The 23,180-nt window shown below is 40.3% G+C and overlaps 2 long non-coding RNA genes across 6 annotated transcripts in view; both read left to right on the forward strand.

Annotated features, from left to right (window-relative positions):
- The window catches only part of LOC116960277, a 133,383-nt gene that overhangs the window by 27,769 nt on the left and 82,434 nt on the right, over positions 1-23,180 (forward strand). For 3 of the 5 annotated variants that reach the window (XR_006166024.1, XR_006166020.1, XR_006166021.1), the window contains exons 2-3: positions 78-153; positions 5,344-5,464. This is a non-coding gene — a long non-coding RNA (uncharacterized LOC116960277). Of the gene's footprint in view, positions 1-77; positions 154-5,025; positions 5,157-5,343; positions 5,465-23,180 lie in introns of all 5 variants that reach the window. The other 2 variants (XR_006166023.1, XR_006166022.1) reach the window with 2 other exon arrangements.
- On the forward strand, positions 9,286-14,174 carry LOC116960279. The gene is made up of 2 exons (XR_004406306.1): positions 9,286-9,386; positions 13,623-14,174. It is a non-coding gene; the product is annotated as an uncharacterized LOC116960279 (long non-coding RNA).

Raw genomic sequence — 23,180 nt, forward strand, 5'->3', positions numbered from 1 at the left:
TTTCAAGGCTTGACCAAAAACGCTGACTCTGTTGTAAAGATCTTAATCTTTCTCCTCTTACAATTTTTTTTTTTCAGCTGCTGTTTTCTTTCATGGTCTTCAGAAAGTCTTGAGTCTGAAGCTGCCTGAGGGGCCTTGACAAGAAAGTACAAGGTAAGGTAGAGTCTCTTGAGAAGTGGGTTTTCTATGTTAAGTGTTTTATCTCAGTGTTTAATGAATAAAGCAGTTATTTCCTGTTTTCTGCTCTAGTAAAGTAACCATGTAGTTTTACCTGTCCATATTGTTTTCATGTCTAGAATTGGTGTTTCCCAAGGTGTGTATGGAAACCATGCAAAAAGGCATAAGAAAAAATTATTGAGTCTTTTTATTTCAACTGCAACTACACTCCTCTAATAATACTTTCACTCATTTTGCTGTTTATTTTCAGCTGCTTTAAAGTCTGGCAGTATTTGGGGAAAATCATCCCAAATAGTTTATTTGAATTGCAATGGCAGAGTTTTATTAAGAATCTCTTGTTCCACTTGCAATGAAATATACTTTATTATTTTTTTTAAAAAGAAACATTCAGCCTACCTTATGACACAGCAAAATCCTGCAGTTGCCTTTTTTTTCTTGAGTGATGCTCATCGTGGTATTGACCTACCAGGTGCTGCGTATTCCTTCTAAAATAACAAAAACATGAATCCATTTGAATAGACAAAATACCTTAATGACAATGAGATGTATCAAACAGTAGGAAGGGGCTTCATGATCCTCTGATACCTTTGAAGCAATAAATCTAAAAGAGGGAGCAATTTTGCATTGGCTTCTGATGGCAAAATAGACAGTTTTTGAAAAAGTCTTTTATCAAGCTTCTCTAGTAATTTTTATGCTGATTTTCTCTAAAAGTTTATGAATGGAGCATTCAGCCTTCGTAAGTAGGTCTCCTTGCTACGTAATTCTTGCAGTGAAAGAAATCCAATTGAACTGATGCTAAATATATCAGGAAGGTTTTGCTCTTTACAGCTAGCAGTTTCAACTGGTGTCGTGAATAGTGACATCAGTTTGATATTCTAATCTATGTGGCTGGGCTTTTCTGGTCATCTGTTGTTGCAGATACATTTATGTTAATATCCCATTGCTTCCGGAAGAAAGTAATTCATGGTGACAAAAGCATATTCTCTCGTCGTCCAACTCTTTTAACTGTAGTCAGGAAGTGTGAGATCACTCGATGTGGCCTTGATTCAATCTTTTTGTGATTATCTTTTCTTAAAAGCATTTCAGAAGTGGTGATTTAGCTGCTTATGCACTGTTCTTCCTCTAAAATGTGTTCCCAGGGCTATAGCAAGGGGGGCCAGCAAACAGTCCATTGCACAAAATGTTAGCCTGTGAACTTCAGTCTTGGCCCTATTCCCCTCACTAAGCCTCTTAAGCCCAAGTTATTGTAGAGGTTTGGTAGCACAGAATGACTCTTCTTCCTCAAAGCAGATCAAAAGATCATCTTTCAGAAACTGTCCTTTAGAGCTCCACAATTTCTCATAGCACTCTGGGCAGGATTTTTAGACTCCTCAATATCTGGATCTAGCAAAGCCTGTTTCTAGGAGTTACAGGCAGTTTTCAAAAACAGGAAGCCATGAAAAAAACTCCCCCCTTTTCATTTTCAATTTAAAAATAAAAATCTGGATTTGAATAAACACTATTTGCGAATTTCTGTCATTGCAAATTGCAATCCAGGTTCTAAGGGCAACAAATTAAATTTACATTTGGGTTTTAATTTAGCTGTTGATAAAACCTTTTAATCTAGGAGACAGATGAGTAAGCAACAGTGGAAGGCAGAAGGCATCTCTGCCTAAATCGGTATGCACAGCTTTACAGGGTGGACAGTGAACGGGGTTGTGGAAGGGTCACACTATCTATCCGGAGCTCTGCCATGTATCTCCCTCAACTATCCAGGGCAGCTGACTTAACTTGTGAGCCCTGGTTTGTCTCATCTACTCATTGTATGTGCTCTTCCATGACAGGGATCATTACTGTATGTGCATGCAGCCAAGAGGAGGAAGATTGTGGTTATTCCTGATGCCTTTATTTTGGAAAAGCTAACAAGGATTGTGTTCCTTCAGAAAAATACTTTTTTTTTTTTTTTTTTTTTTTTTTTTTAACTGGAGCTCATTGTGAGGTGATGATAGTAAAACAGGTTCTGGATAGCCAAGGAAGATTTAGAGTGAATATATAGGGAGGAGCTGCAGGGACAGGACCCCTTTACTTTAGATGGGAGAGCTGTTTCCTGACTACATTCAATGGGTGCTACCTTAATCACCACAGAAAACCAATTGAGGCTGGAGAGCTGACTTAATCAAGTGATTGCACACTCTACAGAAGTACAGATGGAGAGGAGACAAATCATTCAGTGAGTTAGTGGCAGGGAGGGTGTGGGGTCTGTACCTTGCCCTTTTGCCCCAGCCTTCTGGCCCTGTCAACTGGGTACAAGGTCAGTATCCACCTGAATTCCGCCACCATACCACTTTTCACCGTATAGTTCTTAGCTTCTCTAGGAAGCACTTCCTCCTGCAGTCCCCCCATGAATGGTCATGCATGGTGAGGTCAAGTAACCTGGTGTGCTGACAGCCAGCGATGTTACAGGACCTCAAAAGATCTGTGAGAGAACTGTGGAAGTCTAGCTTACAGGACTAGATCTCCTCTGCTCCCTGCGTTGCTGCCAGCTCAGTCTCAGATGCCTCAACCCTCCCCGGATCTGAGCCTCGGCTGCGGCACCGTTGGCTGGTCCCCAGTCGCTCGGTGGCCAGGACAAAATGTAGGACGGGAACCAGCAGCCTCTCTGCAGCCTTCTCTTCAGAGCTGATGCCAACACCACAGCAGAAACCCCTCCCGGGGCGGGGCCCGGCCCCGTCGGACCCTGCCCCGCTGCTGCACCCGCCGCCGCCCCCCCGGCTGCGGGGCCGGGCCGGGCTCGCGCCGAGCTGCGGGCATTCCGCGTGCGGCAGCGCCCCCTGCTGGCGCCCTCCGTGCTGCCACGCGGGAGCGGGGCGGGAGGGGCAGAGGGCCCGGGGAAAGTGCTAATTGCTGCAACTGGACTGGGCAGCTGCCTCCCTCCAGATACACGGATTTCTACCTCTAATGTATTTATTGCTCTAAAAGTAGAAACCTCTCCTATTCCACTTCAAGTTCTCTGCTTTTTTCTAGTAAGCCCTGACATTTATTATAATAATGTTTGTGCTTTCCAGGTTTTCTATACATTAAGAGATTTCTGATGAAAATGAAAAAGGTGATTAATATTTTCATTTCTTAGGCTATTATAGAGCAATCAATATATTTAAGGAAAGAAGACACTCATTTTTGTCAATAGGGTTATGAAATTGTGAAGTACACATTAAGTTAGTAGACAGTTCATAACATTATTTCATGAGCTGTGGTAGTTAGTCGTATTTGCTATGAAAACTGACATTTTACTTACATCTTGAATGTGTCCAGCTTCAAAACCCATTGACTGTATTGCTTTCTACATTAAAGAGGCTTCTATTAGCAAAGTATCCTTTCCCCCATAGATTCTTACATAGTATATCTTGGATGAAACAATCATACGGATATTTGCAATAGCTTTCTAACCTGGAAATTTCTTTGCAGTTAGATTTACAGTTATGCAAATTCTGGGGAAAGGACCATTTGGTTTTGCTTATTTTCTTATTGCAGAGCATACTGGGAAACTTTTGGAAGAAGTATTATCCAACTGTAGCATTAGATATTTAGATACTGAAAGATATATGATGTTACTTTTAATTTTACTTGCAATGACAGATAGATAAGAAACTATCCTTGCTGGAGCAAATGCTGTTTAATTTAAATTTCTAGAAGAAAGCCTGAGTTTTTAATCCCATAAAGATCATCCCTAAACTGACTAAAGAATTAAAACATTTAAAATGTATCCCGACAGGCCTGAATTTTACTATTCTTCTTCCAGGTCTGACCAACTCTTCCTCTGTTTTTCATTGTCTTCCAAATTGCTCTCTGCTAACCCACTGTCCTTTAAGAAATTAGGAGGGCGCAATATTGTTATTTCTTTCTAGTGTTCAGCTGTTTGCTAAGTGTTTTACAAGCATGCACCTACGATTATTCCACATTTATGCTTTATGAACAACAAAACTTTCATATTCATGCTTCTTAGCTATACAGAGGATTGTTTGGGTTTCACAGAATCGTTGAATGGTTTGGGTTGGAAGGGACCTTAAAGATCATCTAGTTCCACGCCCCCTGTCACGGGCAGGGACACTTTCCACTAGACCAGGTTGCTCAAAGCCCCGTCCAACCTGGCCTTGAACAGTACTAGGGATGGAGCATCCACAACTTCTCTGGGCAACTTGTTCCAGTGCCTTACCACCCTCACAGTAAATAATTTCTGCCTTATATCTAATGTAAATCTACTCTCTCAGTTTAAAGTCATTACCCCATGTCCTATCTGTTCCCTGTTTCTCAGCTCTTTCTGCGCATGTTAAGCTCACATTCCCTGTTCAAGGTCCAAAATAGCTCTTCAGAGAAGCGTAGGCCAGGGAATGAGGAGGACCTCCCTTGAAAAAAAAGATATTTTATTTCCTGGCTTAAATGTGTAATTTACATGGAACTACAATTGACTTTAAATTCCAAGAAAACAGCTCAGAAACCCTAATGGACTCTCATTCCGAGAGGGACAATGAAACTTGCATCATACCATTGGCATGTGTATTGCTGTTTCCATTTCCACTGAGTAATTGCCGGAATGCTAGGCCTGGCAACTCTGCCTCTGTCTCAGAATGTAGCTCAGGAATTGCTTGCTGGACTACAAAGGAGGTCAGAAGGGACTGTGCTTCTCCAACTGTCTGAGCAAATAGTCTGATCCTTTGTTTCTTCCACACTTTTTGATTTTTTTTTAAATATGTTTACTTGCTTTGCATCAGGAACTTGCATGACAGATCAGTCTGCAAAGCTTATATGAGGCTGTTGACAACTATGGTTGGATCTCCTGACAACTGCACTGGCCTGGTTTTCTCTTTTTAGGAGTGTCCAGAATTTGCTGTGCTTCAAATCCTGGCCTATCTCTGAAAGCTGCTTTTCAGAAAAAGCATTGCAAGTCTGCAAAAGCACAAAATCCTGTAAACTACTTAATTGCTACAGCAAGCATGATCCAGGTATTATTTCTACCATCTCCCCTTAGGGAAAAATGGAAATTAGGATAGAAGAATACTCTGTTTTCTTGTCTGTTCTCTCCGAGTAAGCAGCTCTTGGTCCCAGTTTGGCTTTTTGAGTCCCCTCCCAGTTATTTGCTAAGCACGAGAGGTACTCATCCAATTACCAACTAATATTCTCTCTTTGCAGATTCCTTCTGCTCTTTGGGCCTGACTTTTCTCTACTCAGGTAGATTTCCAGTTATGTGAGTTGCATACTTCCACTTTGCAGCAACTCTACCTACTAAGGCAAATTCCTCTGCAAGGTGCAGGTGAGTGGTCCTGAATATTTAGACGAACAGCCATACTGTGTGTGAGTTCAGTGTACAGGGCATGTCTGCAGAACGACTGATGATGGCATAGTGTGCAGGCTCATGTAAACAGTCACAGCATGCACAGCCTCTTAGGCATGACTGCATGTGTTCCAAAGGAACATTTCCACTAAATTTTCCCTAGCAAAGGAAGAACAGAAATAAGGTTCCGTATCATAGCTGAACTATCTAATGTCATCTTTAACTTAAAAGAATGTGCTCCCCTCCAGAAAAATCAAAGAAGACAAACACATATACTAGAAGCTGGAAGCGGCTTGCATGTTTGTGAAGGGTCCCTTTCACACATTTTTGCCCTAGCAAAATCCAGTTCTCAGAAGTGGAGTGTTTCCTTGATTTGGGATGAAACAAAGCATTGTCCAGAAAGGAAGCTTTGTCCCTGGTTAATGTTGCCATTGGACAAGAAGTGACTGTTACAAAAAGCAAGTTTAGTTGTTTCTGCTACCCATTAAGCAGTAGCACGTTTTGGGTAGTTGACGTGGATAGGTCCATGAACTATGTATGATAAAATGTAATGAATGCCCATGAAGTGTTTTATTTCGGCTTTGTTTCCATGGAAGGATTAGAAGAGTAAGGAGATGCTTTGTTTCCCAGGAAACCTGGGTTAGAGGGTAATAACATGATCTGTCAAACTGTGAAAAATACTAAGGAAAATCAGGTTATCAAAACTGTTGCTCAGGCTTTAATGAGAAGGAATTCTTCTGCTATGTATGATGGCTAATGTCGTTTTGAGCTAATCTAGCTGGTTGGGTCAGCATGGAAAATGAAGTATGGAACTAGTTCTATGATGAGAGTCACAGGGGGTCTGGAACAGCTTTACAGGGATCAATTTATTTGGCCTAGGCCCGAGTCTCCGCTGTGGATTACAGTGTGACTAACTACTGAATGTGAGTAGTTAGGTCACAGAAATGAATGGCATTTGCCTGTGCGCAGCCTGATTTCATGTTATTGAATATACATTTATTTTCTTTTCTACCATGCTTTAAAACGCAAAGCCCTTATAGAGCTTTAAAAACGTGCCAGCAATAATAGTGTGAGATACTATAGCCCCTATAGCCCCCTCCCCTGCCACCGAAAAACTCTACCACTCACTCAACCCGGGACAACATGGCCTTTCTGTCCTTATAAATGGACAATTTCCAGAACGTATGTCATATTACAGTGCAAGCTTTAAGCACAGAGTAAAAAAATGTTTTGAAGAGGGTATCTGTAGAATGACTCTTTAATGGACCTTGATTTAAAGAGGTGAGATGCTCTCCCTGAAGTACAACATATTCTGGCACTGTCTACCTGCTCTATTTACTCCCTCTTTTGTATGTGATTCTTAGACTCGCTCTCCGTGTTGTCTTTTGAGACTTACTGTGTGCTCTTCTGTATCATAACTGAAACTGTTCTGGAGCCGAGGCAGACTTCTTCATGATAATTATTCTAAGGGGAGCCATATTCATTTTCACCATGCTGCTTTGCAATGGAGAACATGCTTGTCTGAAGTAGTAAACACTTTACCTTGACCTAAAAGGAGAAGATCCAAATGCATGCTTTGTTTCATTCTGTGGTACGTTCACTTATACATGGCATGATAAGAAATAATCGTGCCTTAGCATTCCTTCCACCACTAATAAGAATGCCCTGTTCAACCTGAACCCTGTCCCTCCAAAATCAAACAGTATGCTGCTTTTCACTTTGAAACTAAAAAACCACAGGGTCGAAACTAGTAACCTTGCTGTATGCACTGCTGCAAAAAGCATAAAGATAGATAATTACCTGTATACCTAATTATAAATTAATATCTTAATACTTCAAAACTATAATATCCTAAAATGCATTCTCATACTATCAAGGCCATGTACTATTCAGGCAATGCAAAGAACATGGTCCAAGCATCAAGACTTAAAAATTAATTTTATTTTTCAAATATGCTATACTGGTCATGGTGGAGAATGTGACATGAGTAAAAATGAAAGAGTATAGTAGGGAAGGATAGCATGGGATTCAACACTGTTTTACTGACTCTGCAAATTCTTCTTGGACTGCATATACCAAGAAGCGGATGCATACTTGCATGTGTACTTTTCTCCTATATTTACAGACTTCTCAGTGTGAAGGACTGACATTATAATCCTCATTCTTACAGACTGAATGCCTTGAGGTACTGCCAGTGCTCCCTGATCTTAATGCACAGTGACACATGAAAAGGCTGTTTTCCCAGAGCTTCTGGCATTTGTATGTTGATTTATTTTGGGCTCGGGATGCTATCACAGGTCTATGAGGCACATATCACAACCAACATGAGGCCCAGCGTGAATAAAAGTGGAGATTTTCTGCACAGACTAGGCTACTGGAGTGATCACAAAACTGTAAGGTCTTGAGTACTTGTCCTAGCTCAGCCTTGTGGTTTACTCCCATGTAAATCTGTTCTTCTCTTTAGGGAATTAAAATCTAATACATAAAAAAGGGCCTAAGAGTGACTTATTTCATAGTGGTTTGGGACTGTTTATTAGAGAAATAAAAAGTGCTGCTAATCTCTGTGCTTTATGCTGTGATCTAGGGGAAGGTGTGCAGTTCTGCTTTTCACCTGGAAAGTAACAGGGTTCCTGTACTGTGTCTCGACAGCAGAAATTCAGGGTACTGTACAGTATTGCAAGCATTGCCAGCCATTCCAGGAATACCTCTGGGGCTATTGCTTGAGGGCACATGTAATTTCATCCCATCAGCACAGAGGTCCCAAAGGCCCTGACTCACAATCTGCATTACAGGATGGAATGTGCTGTTGCTGCTGTCTTGATTTGAAAATTGTTTGAGACAAGTAGGACAAGGAAACTGTTCCAAAGGGCAACAGAAAAAAGAAAATTACTTAAATTCAAAGCGTATGCCTTAGGATCAAGGAAGTTTACTAGACAGGTTTTAAACTACACATTTCTGTGGTCCTGCAAAAATGCATCAAGACTGGAACGTGAAATAAGAGAACTGAGTGGTGAAACGTGCCACATACTTTCCGCATTTCACTTTACTGACATAAAGGACAGTGGTGATTTGTAACATGATGAGAAATAACAGTTCCACTGCTGAGTTCTGTAAGTTGGGTCAGCTGCTAGGGAATGAATGAGCGATGTATTGCCAGGCATGCTCCCAGCAACAGATTCTGGTTTCAGTTCATATCTACTTCTAGCTGGCATAATCATTCCAGCAATGGAAGGTGAAGACCATAAGCAGCAGGGAATGAGTAGCACGAAATTTCAGGGCTTGCATCTCATGATGATGGTGGAGAAGTTAGCCCAGCAGACATCAGAAGTCCTTAAAGAGAAGTATCTGCTTCCACAGAACTACTTTAGCCTAGGAATTGATGGAAGTTTAGACATTTTGTTGAGTTCACTATATAATGACAACAGCAGAAGATAATGTGTGAACTGTAGCAGGTGCTCAGAATCACAGAGAAATGCTCACTAGAACCCAAGACAGTTGGATATCTGAACGTGTATTGTTTATTATCTTAAAGAATGTAAATCTGTTCTTTTTGCTGGTTAAGTAGAAGAAAACCAGGGAGCTGAAAAAGTCTAGTAAGCCCTTTTTTTCTTTTCCTATTTCACTGCGTGCTTGATGGCTTTCAATCAAGAAAGATGGCTTTTAAAACAACCAGACAAACAACATTTTGGAATTAAAAAGCTACATCATTAGTAGCATTTGGTCAGTGTTATATCTGGGGGACCACCAAGCTGCCTTCTATACCCTTACTACAAAATGCGATTTTTCTCTTGACACAGAAAAACTCTGCCAGTGTTGTATCAGAAGAATATTTGGACACAGAGTTCAATTAAGAGAAGTTTTGGTTTCTGTTGTGAGGAATCTTAAATCCAACAAGTTTATGGTAAATAATTTCATTAATTTTGGGGAAGATTTCTCTGCTATTTAACCTATTCTACAGGCTACATAATGGTAATGGTTCCACATACAATAGCATGACTCAAGTTAGCCATGTGGACTGGCAACAGGAGTGCCTTTCTCCTCCCCACTCACCCAGTAAATTTCTCTGCTGGGCTGCATGTTAACTTCAGTGATTTTTACATATGTATAAGGCATCTTCAGAGCATGCCTACTTGGTAGGTCTTCTGGGGATATAGGCAGAGATAAGATGCCACTCCTCTGACTGGGCAGCTTCTTTACATGCTCTATGAATGTTGTGGGAACTTTGTGGTCCAGTCTAAGCACCAATTAAATGTAATCATTTATATCCTGCCTTAACCCTGCAGGATGAGCTGTTGCTGAGGAGCAGAATCTCAGGCACTGACTGAGGAGTCTAAATAGGTTTTCTGAATTTTACCCTGAATCACTCCTTCGCAAGGACAAAATAGAAAGGAAGGGTCCAATATAGCTTCATTCTGTCACGCAAATGCTTGTTTCTCAAATAAAATGAAATGGTGCTGACTTTTGCATGCATCTTCCACGGAAATTTGCTAGGAAGCAGATGAACTGAGAAGAGGAAGAACTCTTAAAAATGGTGTATCCAAAGCTATTCTTGTCCTATTTATACAAAGTTGTTGCATCCGTAACAACTACTAGCATTTTAGAGATGTACAAGATGTCCTTCCGGGGCAAAGGTACTCGTACAATTTCCTTTTTCATGCTAAGTAAAATTTGCCCATGTCTGTAATCACTATTTATTGTATGCTTAAGTATACAAAACTTTGTTGAGTTTTATAGCCCTCCTCCCCAACTCCTACTAACTCCTGTAAGAAGCATTCATTGGAGACTGTTAAGTTAAAATATTTGCAGCGTGGAAGAGGAAAATCATGCCAGCATTAGGACATACTTTACTAGGATGGTTCTATTTCATATGGTTCCTTATTCCAGTCATGATAGAATTTAATTTGCTCTTCCATTCCCATGTCTTCCTGAGCAGTGCTTTTCTGCTTCTGGCTTGAAAATTTCAGAATTTACACCAATTTCACACGTCAGAAGAACTAAGAGAAAGCCATTATGCATAACAGTCATATAAACAAATTGCTGCAAAGACTTACCACTGCAGACAAGAAGAAAAAAAAGTTGAACATTCACACAAATGACAAAAATGAGGCATGTTGTGGGATTTCCTATCACAGGCACGAAGACAGAAAACAGAAGGTGAATTGTAGTGTTGCACCTGACTTGCTCAGAATTTTAAAAAAAGGGAATTTTGACGAAGCAAATGTTTTAAGAAGACCCAAAAAGGCAAGGGAAAAAAATCCAGTCTGTTTTAATGAAAGTTTTAAAATTATTCAGCAGTAATGTTGGTATCCCACCAACAGCTGTGGGATAGCCGGGTTGTTCCTCAAAAGACCCCCAGTTATCAGAACACACATTTTACGAAGACGATTCATGTCTACATTGTTTTCTTCAGAATTAGTTACTAGCTGACTTTGAAAGATGGTTAAAATTCCCATGATGTGGGGATTCACTTATTTCTGAACTCAGAGACTACAAGGTGGGCAAAAATGTGGGCGTAAAGGGATACACAATGATGCGAAGGGAAAATATTACTGCCAAGGCCATACTGGCACACAGACACATATACAACATGAAAATGGAACATATGCAGGAGTTCAGGGGAAAGAAGATATATAAGGCTAAGGATAAAAAGACGTGAAATGGAGAGTTTGAAGGAAATATACTGATGCAATTACACTGTGGTACTGTATGTGTAGAACAAGAGAAAATTTCAGGAAGAGCTGCTGATCCTAGCCACAGCTGCGACTTCTGACTGGAAAGTTGCCAGTGTTTTAAATAGACTTCTACATTTTCCCAGGTCTTAGAAGTAATAGAAAAGGCCATTAAGAATGGAATAGGCTGAAGTTTTTAGGAAAAATGGGTAAAAAGGTATTGTTTTTTCATTACCTTCTGTGAACCGTAGAGGACAGTTTGGGAGATCTAGTTCTGGTGTTTAAATTTGTTTGTGTAAAGATGAGCCAAATGACGGGACTCTTTCTTTGAAATCATTCATCTACTGGATAGTTTGGGCTGTCCTTTATTTCCATTATTGTCACTCTAAATTTTCTTTTCCTGTTCTTAAAACAAACATTACTGAATTCCAGAAGGCTAATACTGGGAAAGTACTCCCCCTGTTCTTACACTTACATTCTCAAGCTGTTTCCTTAAGAATTTACTGCGGCTACTGATAAAAGTAGATGGACCTTTGGTATGACCATAACATATATTTGTGTATCTGGAATTTCTTTCAAGTCAGTTCTGAGAATTTCACTACTCTGTAAAATGTCTGAAACAATTATATTAGTCCACAGCCTGTACTGTTCCCATTTCTACCTTCAGTTTGGAAAAAACAAACCCATTTGGTGCTTGACTCTATTAGCTTTCACAGTGTGCACACTACTGAAGATAAATAAGTGTATTAGCTCAAACAGGAAGCTTATTTGAAAGACCACGCACCGCAGCCAGGAAAGCTTCCAGAAACATATGCTCTGAGATGATCTAAGCATGTTCATTATTCAGCCTGTGAATACCCTTAAAAGGGTCAAATTTCTTAGGGTCAAAAACTTAGGGCTAGGAAATAATTAAAATAGAAAAATAAGAATCACTTGAGTGTTTCAGAAAATGTTTATTGTGGCCAAAAAGCTACTAAAAATGTAGTAGAAAGAAAAAAAAATTACTTTGCTGAATATATATTAAAAGTTTGGCAATACAGGAAACTGAAAAAGTAAGTAGAAGGATTGTTTTTGTTTTTGTTTTTGTTTTCTAGAATGGTGATGCTCTAAACCCATCAGTATCAAGAAAAGAACCCAACTGTAGCATCACTTCATAAGCAGATATAATGGTCATGAAAAATTCAGACATGTTTAGTAAATTTTGCTATTTTGCATTTTGGTGATAAAACAGGTAATATGCCCGTGAAACTAGGCATGACTATTACTCAGCAATTTTACAAAAAAATCACAATCACCATCAATTTTTCAGTCAAAGTATTTTTCACAGTGGCTTATGTCATACAATTCTATGGACGTTTCTATAAAAATGTTTCAAACCAAATACAAACCCTCTCATTTAGTCCCACAAAAGTGGGAAAAACATGGACTAGATATTCTGAAACCACACTAGAGGGCACTTGAGCTGTTTATTTCAGAATAGGTATAGGTCAGAATAGTAGGATGCTTACTCAGGAGCCGCAGTGGACAGAATTGTACATGGGAATTGCTAAGATTTATTGATACTGGATTGGTAGAACGATTAGTGATTCTCCCCAACAGCCTCCTGAGGGAGAGTAAGTAGGTGTAAATTTCCAGGTGTAAATTTTGCTTATGGGTAATGTAAGCAATTAGGAGGAAATGATCTAAAGATTGCTGCTTGACTGCAGTAGTGTTTTGTCTTTGTACATGGATCAACCATGGAAATGTGGGATATTTGGCAAGTTTAAAAGAAAATCTAGTCTCAAATAGAGCTAATGTCCAAAGAGTTGAGCTGCTCTTTGGAGTCTGCTCCCACCGTATTGCTCTTGCTCCAGTTCTGTCTTCTCCCCAAGTATAGTGTGATGCCCTAAAAAGATTGCTTTTGTGGAAATGGAACAAACAGCACTTGACAGCCTTTCTATAAAGTATAAAACCGGAAGACTAGAAAGGTAGTACAGGCTTGCCAGTAGACCCCAAAACTTGTTACCAACTTAGTTCAGTTGACTAAACTTGTTACCAACTTAGTTCAGTTGACTAAAGGATGCTCTTATTAGGGAAAGGAACTTAGAACCAACTAAACTGTAGCTTCATTTTTTCACTTTCCAGCTGCGTGGGCTTCCAGATAAGCCCAGCATCATACAAATAGATGAAAATGCAGCTTTTGGATCAGAGGGGGTGCAAGAACCATAATGGGAGCCAGATGAATTGTCTTGGCTGGCTGCATTTAGTTAGTTGGCTGCCATCTTGCTGTTATTAATTTAAATAATTTGAAGCTGGGAAAAGATTCTTTTAAAAAAAAAAAAGTTGTATTGCTGACCAATCACTTTTGGATTTCTGTACATGTTTCCTCATGAATATCAAGTCACAGGGGGAGTTTTTCCTGTTTGCAGTTGCTTGAGGTAGGACACATTATTTGACAGTCTGACATGCATGTGTGATGTTTCTTGTAGCAAGGAAGAACTGTGTGCAGAGGATAAAGCTTTGCTAATATGTGGCTGAAGGCTGTTGGACAAGCCCACACAGGATCTGTGAACCAGCTCAGATCTCTTTGCATTCCATTCAAATGCAAGGTGTGCTTTTTTGATCTGACTCCAGTAGCAAGCTAGGCACAGAGTGAAAGAAGACTACCTCCATCTGTTTTCCCATGGATGAAGAAAGAGGGAGAATGTCTTGTGGCAGATGCTGGTTTTGCTCTTTAGAGTACTGTTGGGTTATGCTTGGAAACTTAATGAGATTAGTGCAAAAACCTGAGTGGAATAGTGTGGATGAGGACGCATACCTACCTTTTACTACAGGCATGTTGATCTAATCTGTTGCTTTTCATGTGTATTCTGTATACCCAGTGTCTGAACAGCACAGCGGTAGGAAAACTGTGCATCTGAATCCTCCAATTTTTATTAACTTTTATAAAGCTCATATTTGAAGTCTCTTGCAGGTTTTTTTTGCAGTTCAGCTGTAATCAGAATTTAGAGCACATGGCTAATAAAAGGTGTCAAATCGTAGTAACCTCTCATGAGTGGTTATGGTGCTATGTACCAGAGAACGTGTCTGTCTATGTGCTTAACCTTTTGGGTGCTAGGAGTTACCACAAGACCATGGGTAGACCCACACTGCTGTAGTTTCATTGGTCTCTGACATAAGAATCCCTGTACTTTATTAAAAGCAGTGCTACAAAAAAAAAAAAAGGTAATGTGAATGGGACTTGTGGATGGGGATGATCCTAAATAACCTTTTAGACAAAGAATTGGGTAAGAAAAGAGGAAAGACTAAGTCTTGTTATCATCTTGTCTCTTGTTTTAAAACCAACAGCTTGTTTTTACCAACATAAGATGTTTAATGTAATCCCACAGATGCTATCAGACAGAACAATAATTATTGTAACTTCACAATACACTTCACTATATATTTTTCCTTTCCTGTTTTGGTCTGTAATTGTATAAAATGTAGCTATAAAATGTCTCTTTCAGAAGGCTGTGATCAACTCTCAGCCCACTTGTTTCATACTTAACTGATTAATTTCTAAATTTTAGAACTGAATGTGATTATGAGGGTCAGCTGGGAACCAGCTATCAGAGCTCTGTAGGCTGTATCTCTGGGGAACTCGATTGCAAAGTATGCAGCCACAGGTGTCAAGTATAGAATCACAGAGTGGTTTGGGTTGGAGCGACTTTAAAGATCATCTAGTTCCAATCCCTCTGCCATGGGCAAGGATAAAGTTATGTTGCCTAACTTACTCCAATCTGTAAAGTACTGGTTAATGCTCACTATGGTCTTACATTTTTGTACTGTTTCACTGCATTATCATATTACTGCACAGCTCATTCCATCTGCTTAGAAAAGGGAGCTTATCTTTTAAGATTGAATAGTATTTACCTGTCTAGGAGGAGCTTTCTGTGTCTGGAATAAGAAGGAGTTCCCTTCTTTCTGCTGAGTGGAGTTTTTGCAAATTGTATTTTTGTCGTGGTTTAGGCCTGGTTGGCAGCCAACCACAATGCAGCAGCTCTCTCTTCCTTCCCCTCTGGCAATGAGAAGGGACAGAGAGCCAGGCTTGGGGTTCGAAATAGGACTGGGATGGGGAAAAATTCCCCTTTATGATCACGAGCAAAAGGCAGACTCGTTAGGGGAAATAAAAAAGAACATACATTTATTAGAGACACTAACAACACATAACAGAGTAGGACAGTGAGAAGCATTGCCCCATCTTGAGAACACCTTCCCCACAGTTACAACTACAGACATTGCAAAGATCATTCCACTAACGGAGTTCAGTCTGTAATTTGCTCATTACCTCTCCCAATTAATATCCTTATCAAATCGCAACCCTCTGCCCCACGTTGGGCGCCAAAAAGACTGTCATGGTTTGGGCCTGGTCAGCAGCCAACCCCCGCAGCTGGTCACCCTCCCTTCCCCTTCCCCACCTGGGAATGGGGGAGGGGATTAGAGGGGTGAAGGGAGACTCGCAGGCCGAGATAAGAACAGTTTAATAATGGCAATAAAATGAGAACAGTGATGATGATAAGGGGAAACAAAAAGAAATATATAAACAGGCAATGTACAGTGTAATTGCTCACCACCCGCTGACCAATCCCCAGCCCGTTCCCGGCCAGCGACCCCGAGATACCAAGATCCCACAATTGCAATCCCGGAAGCGAGAGAGCTCCTTCCCAACCACCCCTCCTCTATATAGTGAGCATGACATGCCATGATATGGAATATTTCATTGCCCAATTAGGGTCAGGTGCTGTGGCTGTGCTCCCTCCCTGCTCCCTGTGCCCTTGCACACGGGCAGGGAATGGGGGGTGCAGTCAGCGCTGCCACTTCCCTTATCTTCGGTGAGGGGAGTGTCCGGAACTTGTTCCTCCTGCTCCATCGCGGTCCCCCTCTCACAGGAGACAGTCCTCCACAAACTTTCTCCGACATGAATTCCTCCCACGGGCCGCAGCGTTCCCCACACTGCTCTGTCATGGGTCACTAACTTCCTCTGACTGGATTCCCTCCCACGGCTGCAGCCCTTCCCGAGCTGCTCTGGCGTGGGACTCCCCCGCATGCTGCAATCCTCCCAGCGCTGAATTACAGCAGCGGGGCTGCCTTTTCCCATGAGACCCCGGCCTTCTTCGGGCACAGAACCTTGATCATGCGAGCAGGAGCCACAGGCCACAAATCAATGTCTGCTCCACCGTAGATCTTCATGGGTGGCAGGGGGGGGCCGCCCTGCCGTCTCACCACAGGATACAGGGGGGTGTCTGCTCCGGCACACCTCCCCCCTCCTTTCTTCCTCCGTTCCTCCACTGACCTTGGTGTTCATGCAGCTGCAGCAACTCCTCCTCACAAGTCCCACTGCCCGTCACCACGTCCCTTCTTAAATATGTTATTGCAGAGGCGCAGCCGATTGGCTCAATTTCCCAAACAGAAGTGGAGTTGACGTGGAGCTGGGGGAGCTTCGAGAAGCTTCTCACAGGGGGCCGCCCCGATAGCCCCCTCCCCTGCCACCAAAAACAACTCCACCACTCACTCAACCCAGGACGATTTTTTATACATATTTTTTTAAAGCAAATACCTTGACTTGGAGTTTGTGGTGAACTTTCTATTTCCTAAGTATTTTTGGTGAACTAGAGAACAGAAATGAAAGCTTAGTCAAATTCTGGGATGCTGAGCTGGGCTAAAGATTTTGGGTTTTAGCTTAAATTAGATAGTTTCCAAGACAGTCCTTTAGTTAGTTGTACTTAAGCCACTTAATACTCTAGTTTCTTTTGGGCTTCCTGTGCTGCTGCACGTGTGGCCTACTGCTGTCTGCAGTCAGGAACATGAGCTTTCTTAAAAAAACAGCTGAAATTGCCATCAGAGAAGGTACTGAGTATGGAAAGAAAAAGAGAAGTGCGGAAGAATAACAGAACAATGGATAATAATCATTAGCCTGAACAAAATAGCAGAGTTACACATGCAGCTGTGAGATGATTTTGATAGAAAGGAAGGAACTAGAGCAGAAGCTTCTTTGGGAGATAAGAGACATAAACAGTACTTTCTTGAGCTCTTAATAAACACGTATGAGTACTGCCAGTTACTGAGCTCAAACATGGAGGAGATTGACTATGTAGAGCAGGAGCCCTAGGATGCCTGGAACTGTCAACTCTCCAATTAAATTACATAATAGTTCTCTATGTTTGAACATGGAGAAACATGCAGAAAGAAAGTGTACTGACAGCATTATGTGACAACATATGACTTGCTTGGGACAAGAGGTAGTTTAAAAAATTGTGCATGGGCAGAGTTGGTAGCAGATCTGGTATCAAAATTTTAACCTTTCACTGAAAAAAAATAACATTTCAGATTTTGTGTATGGTGTCATTTCTCTGAGCTGAATAGCTGAAGAAAGTAAGACACATGAGCAAAGGTCTGTGAGAAGTTACTGGAAAATCAGTTGTATTGAATGTTTTTCAGTGAAATAACCTGCATTAGTTACTTGTGCTTCTCAGTGCATGCAAGGATGTATCGAGTGAAGTTACTAGGGTAAATGGCAATGAATCCTGTGTTTGCCATTATTTTCTGTGACATGACCTGGGTAATGTAATGGAAACTCCATACGCAATTTATGAATGACAATAATTTTTTTTTAGTGGTGAAAGTGGGACCATCCACCAGCCTTTCCTGACCTGACTACACAATTGATGACTGCCAGCTTCTCTTGATCCTGCACAGGGAAGGACATGAATATCCCATCAAAACAATGCTTATTACAGAACATTTTGAATTCTTATTTTCTGAGCAGTAACTTGGGCATTGGTTTTTGGTGACTCTAGTGAAGTCTGGACTGAGTTCACATAGCTGAGGTATTCTTGGTCTTGTGTTACTGGTGAAACTGTTGACTAACATTTAAATGTGTATTGTATCCTGTCCGATAAACCTGACAATTTGCAGCTTCCCTATAATGACATTTTGTATATCAAATATTTTTAAAGCAGTATCTTCTCTTTTGTATGTTTTGTTTCTTCCTGGATAACAAATCCCCCTTATGTTTGCAGAGGGTAGGTCTTTTTTTGCTCTTTGCAAGAGTTGGAAATTGTTTTCTAGGGATATAGCCTCCAGTGTGTGCAGAGGTACAGTAAAAAGAACCATACGACTGAATTAAGATCTTTCAAGGAGGAAAATGGCTGGAAACAGCTTGAGTCCCTGCATTGAGCTGTTAAAGTTGAACTTCCAAGTTACTAATCAAAATCTGAAACCAGATGGAAGTAAAATGTGAGGAGTAATATGAAGAATATGTTTCAGAGAAGATCAAATGGAAGAAAGAAAATGAAAATGTTCTCAGTTGGCTGCAGAGATCCTTCAGAAGCAACCTTATAGGAGAGTAACCCTGTTCATACTTCACCTCTATTTTGTCTCTAGGTGCACAAAGGTGAAACAAAGGAAGAGCCTTGTGGAGCTGGGAGGTATACGTTGCAACATTGCTTATGCTAGCATTGAATACCTCAGGTTTTCTGTGTTACTAATTTAGATTTACGTAACTAACAGGCTTTCTGTGATCTCTGAAGGTTCTCTTTGCAGTATCCAGCTGAAAAGACAAAAATTGAAAGGAGATGTCTCCTCTGCTGGTAAAATTTTCTTCACATTTATTTTTCTTTGAGGCAGTAGGATAACTTCTGTACCCTCATGTGGAAGAGCAAGAATTAGAAGGATTTTAAGCCTCATGATCCAACGATTCAAGAAGGGGAAAATAAATAATTAAATCACTAACAAGCAAGATGTGTCCTTTTTCAGAGAACAGGAATACCATTCTTTCCTTCTTTGGGGAACACATGAGCAGAAAAAATGAACTGAGAGACAATAACATAAGAGTGTTGTCTAAGTATTCCAACAAATAACTGAGACTTGTGCAGATGCCAAGTCTAATTTTGGCTGATTCTCTCTTAGGAATTTTGTAGACCAATTTTCTGAATTCTATTAATATAACAAGCAAATATACTTTGGATGCTCTGGGTCTACACTGTGGGAAGTAAAGGTGATTTTTTTGGTGATTTTTCAGAGGCCAAGAGCATGTATGCTTTTGAAATACAAACTTAAATGTTCTTTATACATTAAAAGATGGATAAATGTTAAAGGAAGGGAAAGAGGAATGAAAAGAACACACGGCAGAAGTAGAACCAAATTTCAGCTATAAGAGTAATATAATGATAATATTTGGTATTTTTTTGGGACTGCCTGCCACAGTAGTGGGCAGTAGCAAGTTTCTTTGCTTCCTCCATACCCAGCATTCTGAGTTTTGTGTAAGCTAGTATTCTGCCACTGTTTGTACTGTAACAGCACATGGCAATGTGGTCGGTGCCGCCAGCAACATGAATGGGGCCCACTGGTGTTTAAAATAGGAGGTTGCCCTGACAGTTGAACAAACACCATAAGTTGTTGATAACATAATATATGTTACCATTGTTAATCTATCAAGTGATGCAGCTCAAGGTGGTTGACAGTAGAGGTATGACAGAATGTAAGGCCGATATATGCTGATAACGGTATAGGATATATGCAGTTTGTGATAATGGATGATTATAATGATATATTCTATATATGCCAGCGATGGCAAGAAAGACGGTGAGGGGTGGTATGTACTTGTCTCGTAGTTGATTACTTTCGGTAGCATTTTGGTTCCTGCTGCAGTAGGTTTGTGTCATGCAACTGAATGTACGTTGTGTCCTTCTGCATAATTCAGAAGGGACTGAACTCCTTCCACTGTTGAAGTGCATTTGTGTTTCCCAGACTCATGGTAGCTTTAGCGTATCCTCAAGCTCCAGTTCAATTACAAACCCATGGCATTTTTCGTGATAGTGCAATGAATAACACTGTATGTAGATTGCTTTCACTTTAAGCCTGTTCAGAAAGACAAATGTTTTCCATCCATGATCTGTGAGTTCAGGAGGTTAATAAAATCTGTTACTCTGGGTTTTCACCTATAACTTAATGAATACAAAATTGCAGTTGTCTTCATGGTGAAGCTGTCTTAATGAGGATAATTTAATAATGCAGCTGCTCACTAGAGTCTTTCTCTTGCTGTATTCCTCCTATTTTTCATAGCTGGTAAAATTTTCTGCTGTTTTTCTTCTTCCTGTAAAAGCATAAGAAGTATTTCTTCATTGAGTGGCAAGATACATGATATTGATTAGCTTCTTCATATCTCATAGATCTCAGAACCATAGGGGGTTTAGTGTATTCTTTTGTTTGTGGCTTAAATTGTACCCAGATCTTTACCAGCCATCAAGCAAGTATGCATGATAAGCATGTAGCTGTAAGCATGCAGTTTTGGCCATTGTTGGAAACAAGGTGCTGAAATAGCAAACCTTTGGTCTGACTTGAATACATCAGATTTTTTTTTTAATGGTCTAAATATGTTTTTAAACTGTGCATTGGAGCTATAGGCAGCATGGAATTTTCAGAGAGGACTCTTCCAGCTAAATCAGATTTTCTTCTATTAGTTTTCTTTCTGCTATGCGTATTGTATAACTCCATCTCAATTACAAGATCTTTTTCCAAGGCAAATACAATTACTTGAAGAGGTGGTGCATTTGTGTCTTGTAGTGCTCTATTTATATAAAATGGGGCCTCAGTTGTGCAGCCCTGGAATACGTTTGTGTAGATGAGTAAGATCAACTCTTGGTAGTATCTTGAGTAGGTGCTAGTTTCCAAAGGTGTATAAAACAGTCTTTTAGAATGATGAGTACATTAAAACATACCTTTATCTGAAAAAGGAAAAGAATTATTCGATGATCTGGAAATACACCTCTATTCATGTTACTTTCATCAATGCAGAAGAAATGAGATGCATTGGATGAGCCATAATGGAACCAACAGCCCCACTAAATACTCTTAAGTAGCATTTGAGCTTTAACTGTTTTCACATGTTACTTTTTGTCTAGGGGTATAAAAACAGCCCATATCAGTACTGCTGAATCATACTAACTAGCCTCAAGGTCTCTTTGCAAGAATCCTCTCATTTTGACTTGTTACGTCTTTACACATAAGAACACTGTCTGCTTCGTAGAGGCGATGTCTGTGTTTTCAGAGCTGGCATAGTATGCTAAGGGTTCCCCCCACTCCCCTCCTCCTTTGGGTATAGCTCATTGCAGGTCTGGCAGGTTGGTGTGATCCAATACAAGAGGCTGAAGTGATTATTTGATTGCTTGTTCATTCCCAGTTCCCTCAGTGTCTTGCATTTATGCAAAAGAAAGAGGCTAAATAGAGGGTTAGATACTTCTACCAAAATCCTGTTCAGGTCCTAAAAGCTGTAGAAACTGTTTTTGACAAATTTAAGAAGGTTTTTTTGGTTTTGCTGATGTTGGCTCAGAGGTCCTCTATTTTTTGTCTCTGTTTTTTTCTAATTTCCTTTCCCACCCTGATAAAATGAACCATTCTGCTGATGGACCTTGAAGTTTAGCCTCTCCTTCCTGGACCAGACAGTCCACAAAGACACCACAATTTTCACCTTCCCAGGTTGAGAAAAGTGATCTCAGCTTTATGCTGTTACTACTTCAAAATTAATCTCAGATAAAGTCTAAGCCATTGTTTGTAATGTAAGTTAACATAATTTGTCATAAAGTGGCACTGACTTTCTGCTTACTCCATCACACTGAGAAAATAAATACAAGAAGTTTCACTTTGGCCTCTAGTTTAGAAATAAAGTGAATTTAAACACTGAGAATGAACACAAAATGAAGGACATACAGTTTAATAACTAGTAAGTCATTCCTACATTTTCTCGCTGTTTTGATGTTGATTAGTCTGTGGTTTACAAAGGATCTTTGGTGCATTCACAGCAAAGATGTGAATGAAAGTAACTAGCACTGTGTCTGAGAGTAACTTAACAATAATAGCTAATTAGCTTTTATAATGTTACCTGTGATCAGTGGTGGACAAGAAGCTATCTCCAGATAATTTCAATTTCTAACATCTTTTAGGTTCTAAACAGCTTTAGGTAACAACTAACAGCTTCAGGCAAACAAAGAGTGTAAGAAGAGCTGAGTAATGGTGTCGCTTGAGTCAGAAAAAATATTCATAAACATACTAATACAAGATGACTGTAAGAATGTAGTTTTAATGAACTTCTAACAACATGTGTCAAACTTACAGACATAATTAATTATTTCTGTATTGTATGAATGTGCACATATAGTAGCTGCTATTCACAGCAATCTGCTGTAGCAATAAGAGAAACCAAAATTGCTAAAACTCACTTGAAGGGACTAAAAATGCAAGGCTGTGAAGCTTGTATTGCCGTAGTGTTCAGGAAAATTGAAGGCAAATGCAAAAATGCCTTTGAGAGTAGAAATGTTTTGAGTGAGAAGCGTTACAGAAATGACTCTGTTGCCTTGAGTGAAATCTACGCAAGCAGAACAAGTCCAAACAACTCTAATAAAATAAGAAAGGGGAAACCAATAGGAAGGAGAACAACACCCCAAGAAACTGTTTGCAAATGTTCTAAACTAGTTGGTGAGAAGAATTGAGTAGAGGCATAGGCTGGGCTTAAGTGTTGGGAATTGAGGAGGCAAAGGCTGATAAGGAGCTGAACTGTAGTTAAGGATGTGGAGCTTCAGCATTTGCTGTTTCATTGGTTCTTGCCAGAAATATTTTGGCAGAAGTGTTTTATCACTTTGCTTTCTGTATGTTTGCAGTGGAACAGCTTGTGGCTAAGTTGGTATCGGAGCTAAGTCTAAAATACTTGAGACGTTAAAGGAACCATTAGTATTACTACAGAATTATAAGTTGCGATGGACATAAACTCTCTGCCCTCAACCGTTATATGCCATGGCGCTCCTGATTGTGCAAAAAGAGCTGTAGTTGAACTTCAGCTGTTCCAGCATAACTCTGCAGTGAACGGGAAGCAGATCTGTCACAAAATCTGTAAGTAAAAAATGTGAGTGCAGGTAGAAATGTTGGAGGAAGTGAAACTACTTAGGTGGCAGACTGGCTACGCCTGGCATCCAAAGCCAGCCGCTCACCGTTCCATTTTTACCTAGTTATAGTGA

The sequence above is a fragment of the Tyto alba genome, unplaced genomic scaffold, assembly GCF_018691265.1.
Source record: "Tyto alba isolate M040663 unplaced genomic scaffold, T.alba_DEE_v4.0 Super-Scaffold_30, whole genome shotgun sequence".
Taxonomy (NCBI): domain Eukaryota; kingdom Metazoa; phylum Chordata; class Aves; order Strigiformes; family Tytonidae; genus Tyto; species Tyto alba.